A 12,203-nucleotide genomic window follows, 5' to 3' on the forward strand; every position below is an offset into this window, starting at 1 on the left:
CTTGTGTACTGAGTGAATGTGAGGCTAGTTCAGGACCTGACTGCACTGGAACAGCCTTAATGCAAAGACAGCTCAGAGCTAAGGGTCTAATTGTTTTTTTCATTTCCACCCACCCTGGTGTAGTTGTGTTCTTAAACCCAGTGTGTCTATTGTTACCTGCCCTTTGTGAGAATTTGACAACCTAATTCCCTCTCGTTCCCTGTTATTGTCTGGTGACAAAAAGCACATGCGTATCATTTTGCCAAGTCTCTTCACTTACACTACTCACCAGGCTAAAATACCTTTGAATACAATTGCTTAATATTGAGTGTACTGATACTGTCTGTACTGAACTTCGTATCAGATTAGCTGAGCACGGAAAGAGCGACTGTAAGTCACTTGTCTGGTGCCAGGATTAATCAGATCATGCATGCAGTCAAGTCCTTGAACAACAAATACCACGTGACTCTCATAGCTCATGCTAGTGTCAATGACTTGAGGTGCTCCTCCCTGGACTATATGAAGAGAGACATGATAGAGCTCTCAGACTGTGTCCAAGGCAGGTATGAGCCTAGCACTGAGCAGCATTCTACCTTCTACAAGGGCGATGCCATACTGTATGCAGAAATAGACTTCAGTAGTTGGCTTAGTTTTTGGTGGCATTCAGAGGGGGTCCAGTATTTATCAACCTGGGAGGATATGATCGATAGACCATGCTGCTTCACCAGGGATAGCCAGCGTCTGTCCTCTCTAGGGTTTTGATTATTGCAAAAGACACTATCTTGCCCCATAGTGCCTTTTTTAGGCAATGCCATCCTGATAAACCTACCAACATAATAAAACAATCAAAGGAAAATATGAAGGAGTTACTGATGGTGCTAGGAGCCTGAACAAGAAACTCCACACCCTACAAAGCCCTTCTCACCCTGGAAGACATTGAAGTCTGTGTAGTGACGGAGACCTGGTTTAAGATACCAGAGAGCATTTTGGCTGTGCAGGACTGTAATGCCTTCCACATGTTTAGACCAACTGCAACGCATGAGGGGTAGAAAAGGTGGAGGTGTCTCAATCTATATCCAGAAAATACTCTCATCAAGGCTGCTTTATGTTCAAATAACCATCAGAAAGATCCCACACCATATATTGGCTAGCTATAGAACTCCTATCACAAAAGAAAGGCACAGTGCTGTTTATATGAACTATTAATCCCAGTACCATTTTCCTAGGTGATCTAAATGATCAAACTATAGGCTGGGGAAACCTAAACCACCGGTAGTTGGAGATTTCCTGGACTTTGTCAGCAAAAATGCCATGGAACAATTGTCACAGTACTCACTAGGGGGAGTAACATCTTGCATCTTGTACTTGCTAATATGGGAGCATCTTACACCATTTCTTGTGTATGTTCATCATTTGTTAGGTCTGACCATAAAGCATTCTCCTTTGAAGTAAAACTGAAACCAGAGGTCTCTTCCACCCAACCTGCCTTTAGGAATTTCTTTAAGACAAACTACATACTCTAAAGTGATACATTGACAAGCTTCAGATCCCCATCAAGCTCAGTTAACTCCACTGAATATGCAGAAATGCACACTACTGCACTATGTAAATAGCTGCATAGATACAACTGTACCTCAAAGGAGCATGTGCAGGGCAAACCCCAGAAACAAACCCACATGGTAGAATCGTAATATCAACAAACTTTATAGTAAACAGAAAAGAATTTTGACCAAAATTTACAGTAATTCCCAGAAGTTTAGAGTCCTTGTCACTGAGATAAATGCACCACTTGGGATCTTATTCCACCAAAGATGAGTTTGAGGCTGAAGTAATTATCCACTAAAGCAAAGTTTGAGGCTCAAGTAAATACCCAAGCCAAAGACTATCATAAGGCATTTTTTTTAGTTATGTTCACAATCTCAAAAGCACAATGCAGCAGGGGCAGCTCGTGCTATCGGACTGCCGGTCTGCAGCCCTCCCACCTAAAAAAAACAAAGGAAAAAAAAAATCAGTGAAACAAAAAATCCATTCAGACTGCCTCTATCAGCAGTCCGGATGCAGAGAAAGAGGTACCCAGCAACCTGTGCTGTAGGATACCTAGGAATCTGTGCAGTCGACGACCGCACAGAGGAGTTCCGGACTGCTTCCCATGTGGAACAGGGCCAATGAGGAGTGAGCTGAGAGCTCAGGGCCAATGAGGAGTGAGCTGAGAGCTCTTTCGGGGATTTCATGCACGGGTGTCATGCAGATGGATTCTGTTGGTCGCTGCTGGCTGGTTGGATTATGTGGCTTTGCTGGCTGGGCATCGTGCAGATGGGTTCTGTGGCTTCGGACATGTTCTGTTGGTCGGTCGCTGGTTATATGTTCTGTGCATGAAACAGGTAGGTGAAGAGTGTGTGTGTGTGTGTGTGTGTGTGTGTGTGTGTGTGTGTGTGTGTGTGTGTGTGTGTGTGTGTGTGTGTGTGTGTGTGTGTGTGTGTAAAATGCCCCAGTTGCTGTATACTGGTGGGTAGAGATACTCAGGCTTGAACCCTGTACCTTGGATGCAGGTGGCAAGGACCTGAATTCCCTATCCACCACCATTTCTAAAAAAAATTGCAGATTTTTGCCTCATATTTGTTCTGTTACTCATAAAATCTGTGGTTTCTGTATCTGCATTTTTCCTTGGCTTGCAAAGTCTGTAGTGCAGTGGTGCACTGGTAGCATTGCTGCCTGACAGCTACAGGTTCTCTGGTTTGATTCTTGGCTGGGGTGCCTTCTGTGTGGAGTCTGCATGTCCTCCCATCTTACAAAGATGTGTCTGGAGTTTCTCCCTGCTCTGCTGAAAATTGTCTTTTGTTCCAAGTCAGACTAGTTTCCTGGTTAAATGTTTAAAAATAACAGGCATTTGAATTTCAGGCTTCATATTCTTCAGAAAGTACATGGTAACACAAAACTGTTTATCCTAGCAGATGTCTAAGTTTATAACGTGGATATTTGAAATTTGTCTCTATTTTTGGGACTGTATTCCCCCATTATTGGCTTTGTCCATGTATTTTGTGCTAAGGTTGAGACCTATCTATGGTGAGAACTGAATTCATTCAATGTTTGGGGGCTGTATTCCCCCCATTACTGGCTTTGTCCACATGTTTTTTGCTAAGAGGTTGAGAGCTATGGTGAGAACTGAATTCACTGAATATGTTTGGGGGCTGTATTCCCCCATTATTGGCTTTGTTCAGGTGTCTTGTGCCAAGAGATCGACAGCTGTGGTGAGAACTGAATTCACTAAATGGTAGCCATTTAAGTTTGTCTTCCTCTCTTTCACAAAGCAGCTGATTTGGCATAGTGGTATGTTTCTCTGACTGTTTTGCACAGGGTCCCCTGGGTTAAAGACGTGGCAGTGAAATGTATGGTGATAACACAGTATTTTATTCTAGCAACTTTCCAACATTGTACAAGTGATGTTTAAAATGCGTCCCTGGTTTTTGGGCTTTTGTCCCCCCCCCCCAATAAATTTCAGCTTTTTCAAGATTTCTTGTGCTGCAAAGTTCAGAGATACAACTGTGTGTCGAGTAGATTTTACAAGGAGCTGAGAGCTGCAGGGGAACAAAACTTTAGTGCTGCTTATTCTGAGTCTGCTTGCATTGTTAATAGCACAACAGGTAGTGTACTTGCTTTTGATGCAGAAGGTTGTGGGTTCTACTCCCATAGTAGATAGATGCATTGCTGATACTGTACTATGTTGTAAAGTGAGTGGATGCTGCAGTCCTTTTTGGCAAAGATACCTAGAGTAGTAACTATGAACCTATTATCAGTTTGCCATACAGTCCCTATTGCGATATTACTAGCTTATCATTTTTTTTAATGCGTTGCAACATAGGCAATTTATTCCTCAAGGGCAACAGACACTTTATTTGTAGATGAATAAACAATGACACATAAAGTTGTTGCTAGCAGCAACCTCTTCATTGTTACAGATTTCTTTAATGTGGAATTATTTAGATGACTTTTACACTTCAGAGATTGTGCATATTTACTGATACTGGTGGAGTGTAGAAGGTTGAGTAGACTTTTATGATGGAAATGTTCTGAATTGGGTAGTTTTGTCATTGGTGCATGCATTTTGTTTCATTGTTTACTAATGTTCAAAACAATAAATTTAAAATGCTCTCTAACAACTGTACTGTATTGTACAAGAAATACAATTTAATACAGTCGGCAAGGTGTATCAAAGAGCATGTGTATGTTTCATGTTCAAGGGGCCTATGATTTGAAAACAGCCCAAAGTTGATCTTTATCTGCCACTGGCAAAATGTATTTTCTTTGAATGTGTGTTTCAATGCTGTTTCAATGCATGTGAGTTTCAAGGGCAGAGAAGTTTTAATGCTAAGTCTGTTTTCATTGTGAGACTGCTTGCTTTGATAGCAGATATCTATTGGGATTTGTGCTGTAAAAATGCAAAATAAAACTTTCAAATGAAATCCAAATCATTGCAGAAGTAAAGCAGTATGCACATTACAGTGTTTATGGTAAATGGGGCAAATAACCAAGAAATAGAACACTGGAATGGTTGCAGGAGGGAGGCTCCAATCGACCATGATTTTGAGAGGGGAAGGGCAGCAAACTCAGACAGCCCTGGTTGAACTATAGCTCTCAGCTGTGCATATTTTTGCAGAATGAATAGATGTTTGCTTCTTATTGTTCCTCATAAAATGTGTGGTTTTCTGGCAAATCATTTAGGAATGAAGTCACTAAATGACAGACATTGAGTTTTACGTCATAACCTTCAGAAAAATGCATGCTACAGCAAGACCTGTTATTCAAGCAACTGTCTTAAGTTTATACAAGAGCAATTTTTAGTAGTGTTTGTATGTTCCCCCAATATATTTGGCCTTGTCCAGATTTCCTGCATTAACAGGTTGAGAGGTACGTGCAAATAAAGTTGCTTTATAGAATTAGGCATATCCAAGCCTCTCAACTGTCCCCGATTTTGGCTCAAAATGTTGCTCTTCCCCTAATAATCCCTCTGCAAAATGGCAATTTTGGAAGAAAACATGGAGGGTTTACAATTAATAAATAACTGTAATTATCGGTTATTGATTACTTTTATTTCAGAAATGCATGTAAATTATTTTATTTTGTCAGCTGCTCAAGTTAACAGTACTAATATTAAAATTGCCCCTTCTTTGACAGGTTCCCAGCTGTATTGTGTGGCTATTTTATATTTTTGCATCACATTTTTGGTCCATTTTTCATAAAATTGTGTTTTTTTGGAAAATTAGTGGCAAATCATTAAAGACTGAAGTTAGAAAATAATGAAAGACATTTGAGTTTCAGATTTCGTACCTTTCAGAAAATTCATACTAATACAAGACCTACTATTCTATTATCTTTCTAAGTTTATAAGAGTAATATTTTAAATTTGTCCTTATTTTTGGGCCTTTGTCCCACTTCTATGTATGGCTTCGACCAGTTTTCTTGCTCTGAGGTTGAGAGGTATGACAAATGTGTCAGGGCCATCGCAGTCAGCCAGAGACATTTCAAATTGTGACAAACTTGTTGCACCCCACTCCCCCATGTAGTGACTCTGGATGTGTCGAAGCAAGGCAAGGAGCAGTTATGCAGTGTAAATGTGCAGACTATTCCCCCCCCCCATCCAAGGTAAACACAAGTACTACAGTGGCTTTTCATCTGTCATTGATTTTGCAGAATGTTCTGGTTTCTGTCATTTTTATACTGTTGATATATGCTTATTATTATTCAGAAAGTGCCTTTTGCTCTGTATTTAAGTAGCAGTGCTTTAATGACCATCAGGTAAGGTTGTCTGATATTGTAAGATGCAAGTAAGTTTTAATAAGCAGTATTGCCAACTTTGAAAGCCTTTCTGTTGTTGCCATGCAGAGAATACTTGCATAACTAGAAAATGTATAAGCCTTGGGTATTGAAATGCATATGACTGTATTTGTAATAAAGGCCAGGATTAGATTATGTTAAGCTCATTACAGGCTTTACCTGCAAACTAAACAGAATGCCAATCTATCATACGTGGTCCATATCCTGTGCAGTAATCCTTTAAGCAATATATGTTGAGCTTGTTTCTTGTTTGCTTTTCATTTTTTTACTTTGATCATGTTTTCCCCATGAAACAAGTAGATAGTTGTCAGGCAGCAGGTCTTTTCTGGATAAGAAACATTTTTACAAATGAGGGTATCACAGAGATTGCTACTTTCAGCATGTTACTTGGTACTTTAATAAAGCTGAATATAAATTATAATTAGAAATGGAGTGCAAGGAGAAGTGATTTGAGTTAAGTGCTGCTTGTTTTTCTTATACTTGATTTTGAATGGCATTCCAGTAATGTATTTACAAAGTAATTTATTTTTTCATGCCTCACATCCTTTTTGTTTCCATCTAGATATTAAGTAAGCTGTCATGCAGCCAATGGATTGAAATATTTTTATTCTTCTACACTTCATTTTGTCTTGATTGGACTCCCGTAATGATGGTTTGGCACCCAGGGCAGCGTATTTAATTAAAGTTTTTGTGGTTTTGAGCATAGCTCCTCTCCTTTCTAGTTGGTCACACCCATTCCCATTGACCCCACCCATTCAGCTCTCTCCTGCAGCCCCCTTTTGATTTGAAGTCACTAGCTGCCACTGCAATGCAGCAATGCACTGAGCTGATTTTGAACTGTGTTGACTACACTGAGACTAAAGATATAGCGAACCTACTAGCTGATAAATTTAGCTATAACCGAACCTCTTTCTCCCCTCCATCTTTCCTTTGAGATATAACGGAAACTGGATTGCTTCAGCTGTCACAAAAGACCAAGTCTTAAAAGTGCTATCAGAATCTAAAAATACTAAAATGATGGGTCCTGACAATATCCACGTATGTATCGTAAATAGCAGGAAGCATAATTTAGCCACGCCCCTAACCCATTTCAATCTCCGCCTCCATACAGGTTTTGTACCAAGCAAATGGAGAACAGCTGCAGTCATTTCCTGCATAAGGGAGGAACTTCCACAGACTTGGGCAGTTACAGACCCACAAGTCTGACCAGCCTAGTATGCAAAGCCATGGAAAGACTTTAATCAAACAGGACAGGGTGAACCTCCAGACACTGGACCCATATCAGTTTGGATTAGTCAAGGTCAAGCCATGCTTTCTCATCCTGGTGAACTTTTTTGAAAAGGTCACCAAAGCAATGGATGAAGGCAAAATGGTAGACACTGCATACCTCGATCTGGCCAAAGCTTTTGACAAAATTCACACTCTGGCATAGGGATTCATTTCCAGTTTATTTAGCTTTACTGTGTCACACATTGGACTGCCAAGTGGCTCAAGGGTAGGACCCAGGTAATCAAATAAGGAAAGTTAACTCCACAAAGAGACTAGTCACCAGTGAAGTCCCCCAGGGTTCTTTATTGGGACCTCTCTTGTTTGGTATCTACTTTTCTGAAGTAATCCAATATCAAAGGACTCTGGCTGACAAGTCTGTAGATGACTGCAAGTTAGAAGCAGTCATTGAATCCCCAAATGACTTTGCCGTCCTGCAGAAAGGTTTGTTTCAAGTAAATAACTGGTGCCAAAATTATGGACAAACTAAAGGCAAAAAACTGCATTATTGTATCCTTTGTGAAGTCATCTACCCAGGGAACTACCACATTGGCAATACGCTTCCAATAGTTGACATAATTGTTTGGAGTTTGGGAACTTATGTGGACAGTGACTTAGCATGTGTCTATTGCTGCAAGGAAGTCCTTTTATATTGCACAGCTTATAAACAAAGGAATTGTGCCTAGATCTCGGTATGCCATTGTCCCCCTTTACTCAGTCCTCATTAGGCCAGTCATTGACTATAAATACCCCCTTTGGTATGTATCTATCCAGACACATGCAACCGCTGGAACACACTCAGAGATACCGTACTAAAAGGATACAAGGTCTAAATAACATGTTCTACATGGACCTCAACTCAAAGCACTATCACTGTGCTCTGTATTCTACAGACTCCGACCCCTTACTGATTGGTTTACTGCACATCAGCAAGTTAAATGACACCAGAAATACTCTGTCTAGGGATCTAAATCTCTTCTGCAACATCAGTAGAACAGTTGGGAGGGACAAGTGTACATCTCGCAGAGGATACCGCTGCTGTGAAACAGACTGCCCATCTACGTAAAACAAGGTTCATCACTGTCCATATTCAAGTGCAGCTTAGATCTACAGACTAGAAACGGAAAGTTTACACAAGGACTATCCCTGTACCACTAATGGACAAATGTAGCTCCTAAATGCTATTATCCCATACATGGGTCCCCTCAAATTATCTGTGGTGTGATCTCATTAGGGTATATAATTATCAACCATGAAATGGGCAAGGTCAATCTGTAACCAAATGGAATAAGTTATTTCAAGCACAAAAAGGGAAACTGTCTAGGCTTAAAATGGCTTTCAAGGGCAGCTAGCCTAGTACATACCTATGAGAGAAGAGGAAAAAATAGAGGGCTGGTATTAAAGGTAAGAGTGTGTTTTGGAGTAAGTAGAAGGAAAAAGGAGAAAATGAGGAGGATAATATAATTTGGACCGGTAACCGAGGATGAAGTGCTTGGAAAGAATATAAGAAAGTAAGGGACTAACATTTTTCATTCAGGAGTTGTGCAAGTACATCTTCATTTGCAGTCTGCTGTTTTTACCTCATACCATTTGATAAGAAGTATGCCCAGTAGTCTGAGTCAAGTTTAAAGCACTGAAAGAAGTTGGAGGAAACAATTCTGAAAAGTGAGCATCTTTTGCCTGTTCTGTGTGACTGCTGGTGTTCTTGTTCATTCACTTTTAGTTTTTTGTTTTGTTAAGATTGTTATTGATCCTTGGGCTTCTTTACATAACAGGCTTGGGAGGGAATCCACAGTAAAAACCTAGGTTCTATTTTTAAGAGAGGCTAGTCAGCTTGAGCAACCGTGCCTTTAGAATATGATAAGAAATACAAATACCCGAAGAAAGCTCACATGGACACACATACAGACCACACATGTTCTACTTATAATAAACTAAGCTCTGGATTTTGAGTTGAGAGCCAGCATGTTAACTGCCGTGTTAATCATTTTGACATTGCCACCTCCTTGCCTGTTTGCTCATATGGCAGAGTTATTAATTGTTTAAAATTTGTTCCCCAGTTTTGGCTCCCACGTCTGTTGCATCCTGTGGTATACTTGCATAGTGGTAGATAAATATTCTATATTTTTTAGTGACTGTGTATCGATTGTGGTTTCTTGCTGTACTGCATCTCCATTTGTTTTTACCCTTTTTCAGTTTGTATCCTACTTTGATTTGATTCTTTTTTTACAGCATGTATTTTCTGTAAACCTTTAGAATATTGCCCTTGTGGGCTTTTATGATCTTTGTTGTTCAGGGAATGCCTTTGAGAAGGCTAACCTGACACAGGTTTGCATGTAGTAACTGGATGATATTTCATTGTCCATCTTCACATGTAGTAACTGGATGATATTTCATTGTCCATCTTCACAATACTGGTTGGGTTATACAGCAATCCCAGCAGGCAGGTTCCATGACACCCTTTTTTTTTTGTGCGCAGTAAAATAGACTGTGGACGGTCATTGGCTGTAGACCAAATGTATACACACACTGCCTGAATCTGAATCCACTTGATGACTCTGAGAAAGGATCATTTATTTTTAATATTCCAGTAGAACTCCAAGTTGTTTTCTATGGCTGATAGGAAAGTACTGTTTCAGAGTACCAATATTTTATTTACTGCCATGGCTTTAGGCAGAAACTATTGCACAAGAGAAGGAAACCCATGTTTTTTTTTCTCTTCTTTTTTTTTTTTTGTAGTGGGTTTCCCTTGTGTTAAGGGTTTTATCACTTAACATGATTTTATGCATGTTAAGTAGTTTGTGAAAGCATATTTTCAGATTTTTGTGTACAGTTCTTGCTGTGCACTTATAAGGAATCTGTAATTGTCAGGCAGATAAATTATACTTTATATTAAATACTGATAGTGTGTAATTACAGCCGTAGGAGATCAATTTAATTATTTCTGGGTTAAAATGTTTAGATCTGATGATGTAAATCTTCATTCATTCCTTACTGAAAGGACTTTGGTTCCGTCCTCGGAACCGACATGGCCAGAACCAAGCTCACACCAGCCAAAAACTCTCAGCTAAGACCTACCCACAATGCCCCTCTCATAGTCTCTTCAGATCTCGTTTGCAGTGTTCCTCGTCAGACTCTGGTTAAGTGTAGCTTTTTGTAGTTCTTTGTAGTTTTTATAGACTAATTACTTTCCCTTAGTCAGTTTTTCTTCTAAGGTTATCTCTTGTTACTAAACCCTACCTTTTCCTGACTAAACCATACCCCACAAACTTGGTAGTTATTTCGTACCATCGTTGGTACTACTACTCCTTCCCTACCTTGGTAGGCCCTTTTTTTACCTGTTGGTATTTCTTAGTATCATTGCTGGTACTCCTTCCTAGCTATCTGTTTAAAAAAAAAAAAAAAAAAAAAAAGAAATGTGCTATCTTTGGCGCGAGAATTTTTGGCTGACGCAAGCTTGATATTGTCTGGCTTGGTTCCAAGGACAGAACTGATAACTCATCAGTAATGAATGAATGAAAATCAACACAGATGGAATGTTATGGTAAGACATAACTTCTTTTTTCAGTAAGTGGTTCTCTAGATGGGCCAAGGAACAAAACATGGACCCCTTTTCTATGCCTATTCAGAAGATCCTACGGTATCTCACTACCCTGTTGCACACAGGAGCTTCAGCATCAGCAATTACAATACATCTAGCAGCTATTGAAAATGTTCACAGTGGACTTGACAATTCATCTGTTATGTCACACCGACTGTGCAAAGCCTTCATGAAAGGAGTATTACATATTAAACCTCCTGTCAAGCCACCTATAGAACCATGGGACTTGACTTTGGTGCTTCAGTCATTAACAAGTCCTCCTTTCAAGCCTTCTAACTCCTGTGATATAAAATTTTTGTCTTGGGGAAGCTCTGCTTCTAGTAGCCCTTACCTCAATGAGAAGACTAACCAAGTTGCAGGCCTTGAGTGTCCAGAGATCATACTTGATTTTCCATAGGGAAAGAGTTTCTTTACGTATTTAACCCCTCCTTTTTGCCCAAGGTCATTTCTGGTTTCTCCATCAATCTACTGACCTACCGGTTTTCTTTTCCCACCATTCAAATGGACGGGAATACCTTCTGCATACCCTCTATGTTCATAGGCAACTTCATTTCTACTGGGACAGAATTAAATATTTCAGAAAAATGGTTCAATTGTTGTAGCTTTTGCAGGACCCAGAATGGGTAAGCCCGTTTCCAAAATGACTTTATCTTCTTGGCTCAGAAACGCCATTACTTTCATCTACCATCACAACAAAGTGTCCTTGCCTTCCAAAATAAAGGCTCACTCTACTAGATCGATAGCTACCTCAGTGGCCTTTCATTCCAGAGCCTCTATGGATGATATCTGCACAGCAGCCACTTGGGCAAGACCTCATACCTTTGTCTCTCATTGCAAATTGGATTTGGCCTCCAGGGGAAGAGCATCTTTTGGTTCTATGGTGCTCAGGAATGTCCTTCCTTAAGGCCACCCAGGACTCCAGTAGCTGGGGACTCTGTCCTATTAGTAAGGAATGAATGAAGATTTACATCCTCTGATAAAGAAGTTATGTCTTACCATAACGTTCCATTTGTGTTATAGATCTTCATTCATTCATTCATTGCTTCCTGCCCTCCTTCCCCCTGCCTGGACTCCTGGTGGACTTTAGGATCTCCTTATTAATTAGAAGGAGGCTCTGTCTGAGCAGATACCCTATCGTTATTAATCCTTTTATACTGTAAGGGCGGGCAAACCCGATCTGAAGAGACTTTGAGAGGGGCATTGTGGGTAGGTCTTAGCTGAGAGTTTTTGGCTGGCGTGAGCTTGGTACCAGCCGTGTCAGTTCCGAGGATGCAACCGAAGTCCTTTCAGTAATGAATGACTAAAGATCTGCAACACAGATGGAACGTTATGGTAAGACATAACTTCTTTATCTGATGTTGTAAATCTTCATTCATTCCTTATTAATAGGACCGAGTTCCCAGCTACTTGAGTCCTGGGTGGCCTTAAGGAAGGACATTCCTGAGCACCATAGAACCAAAAGATGCTCTTCCCCTGGAGGCCAAATCCAATTTGTAGTGAGTGACAAAGGTATGAGGTCTTGCCC

At 40.2% G+C, this 12,203-nt stretch overlaps 1 protein-coding gene across 1 annotated transcript in view; it reads left to right on the forward strand.

Moving 5' to 3' along the window:
* The window catches only part of LOC122792770 (WD40 repeat-containing protein SMU1-like), a 445,652-nt gene that overhangs the window by 95,105 nt on the left and 338,344 nt on the right, over positions 1-12,203 (forward strand). The window lies entirely within an intron of this gene.

Source organism: Protopterus annectens, chromosome 2.part0 (assembly GCF_019279795.1).
Source record: "Protopterus annectens isolate FY-2018-M chromosome 2.part0, PAN1.0, whole genome shotgun sequence".
Lineage (NCBI taxonomy): Eukaryota > Metazoa > Chordata > Ceratodontiformes > Protopteridae > Protopterus > Protopterus annectens.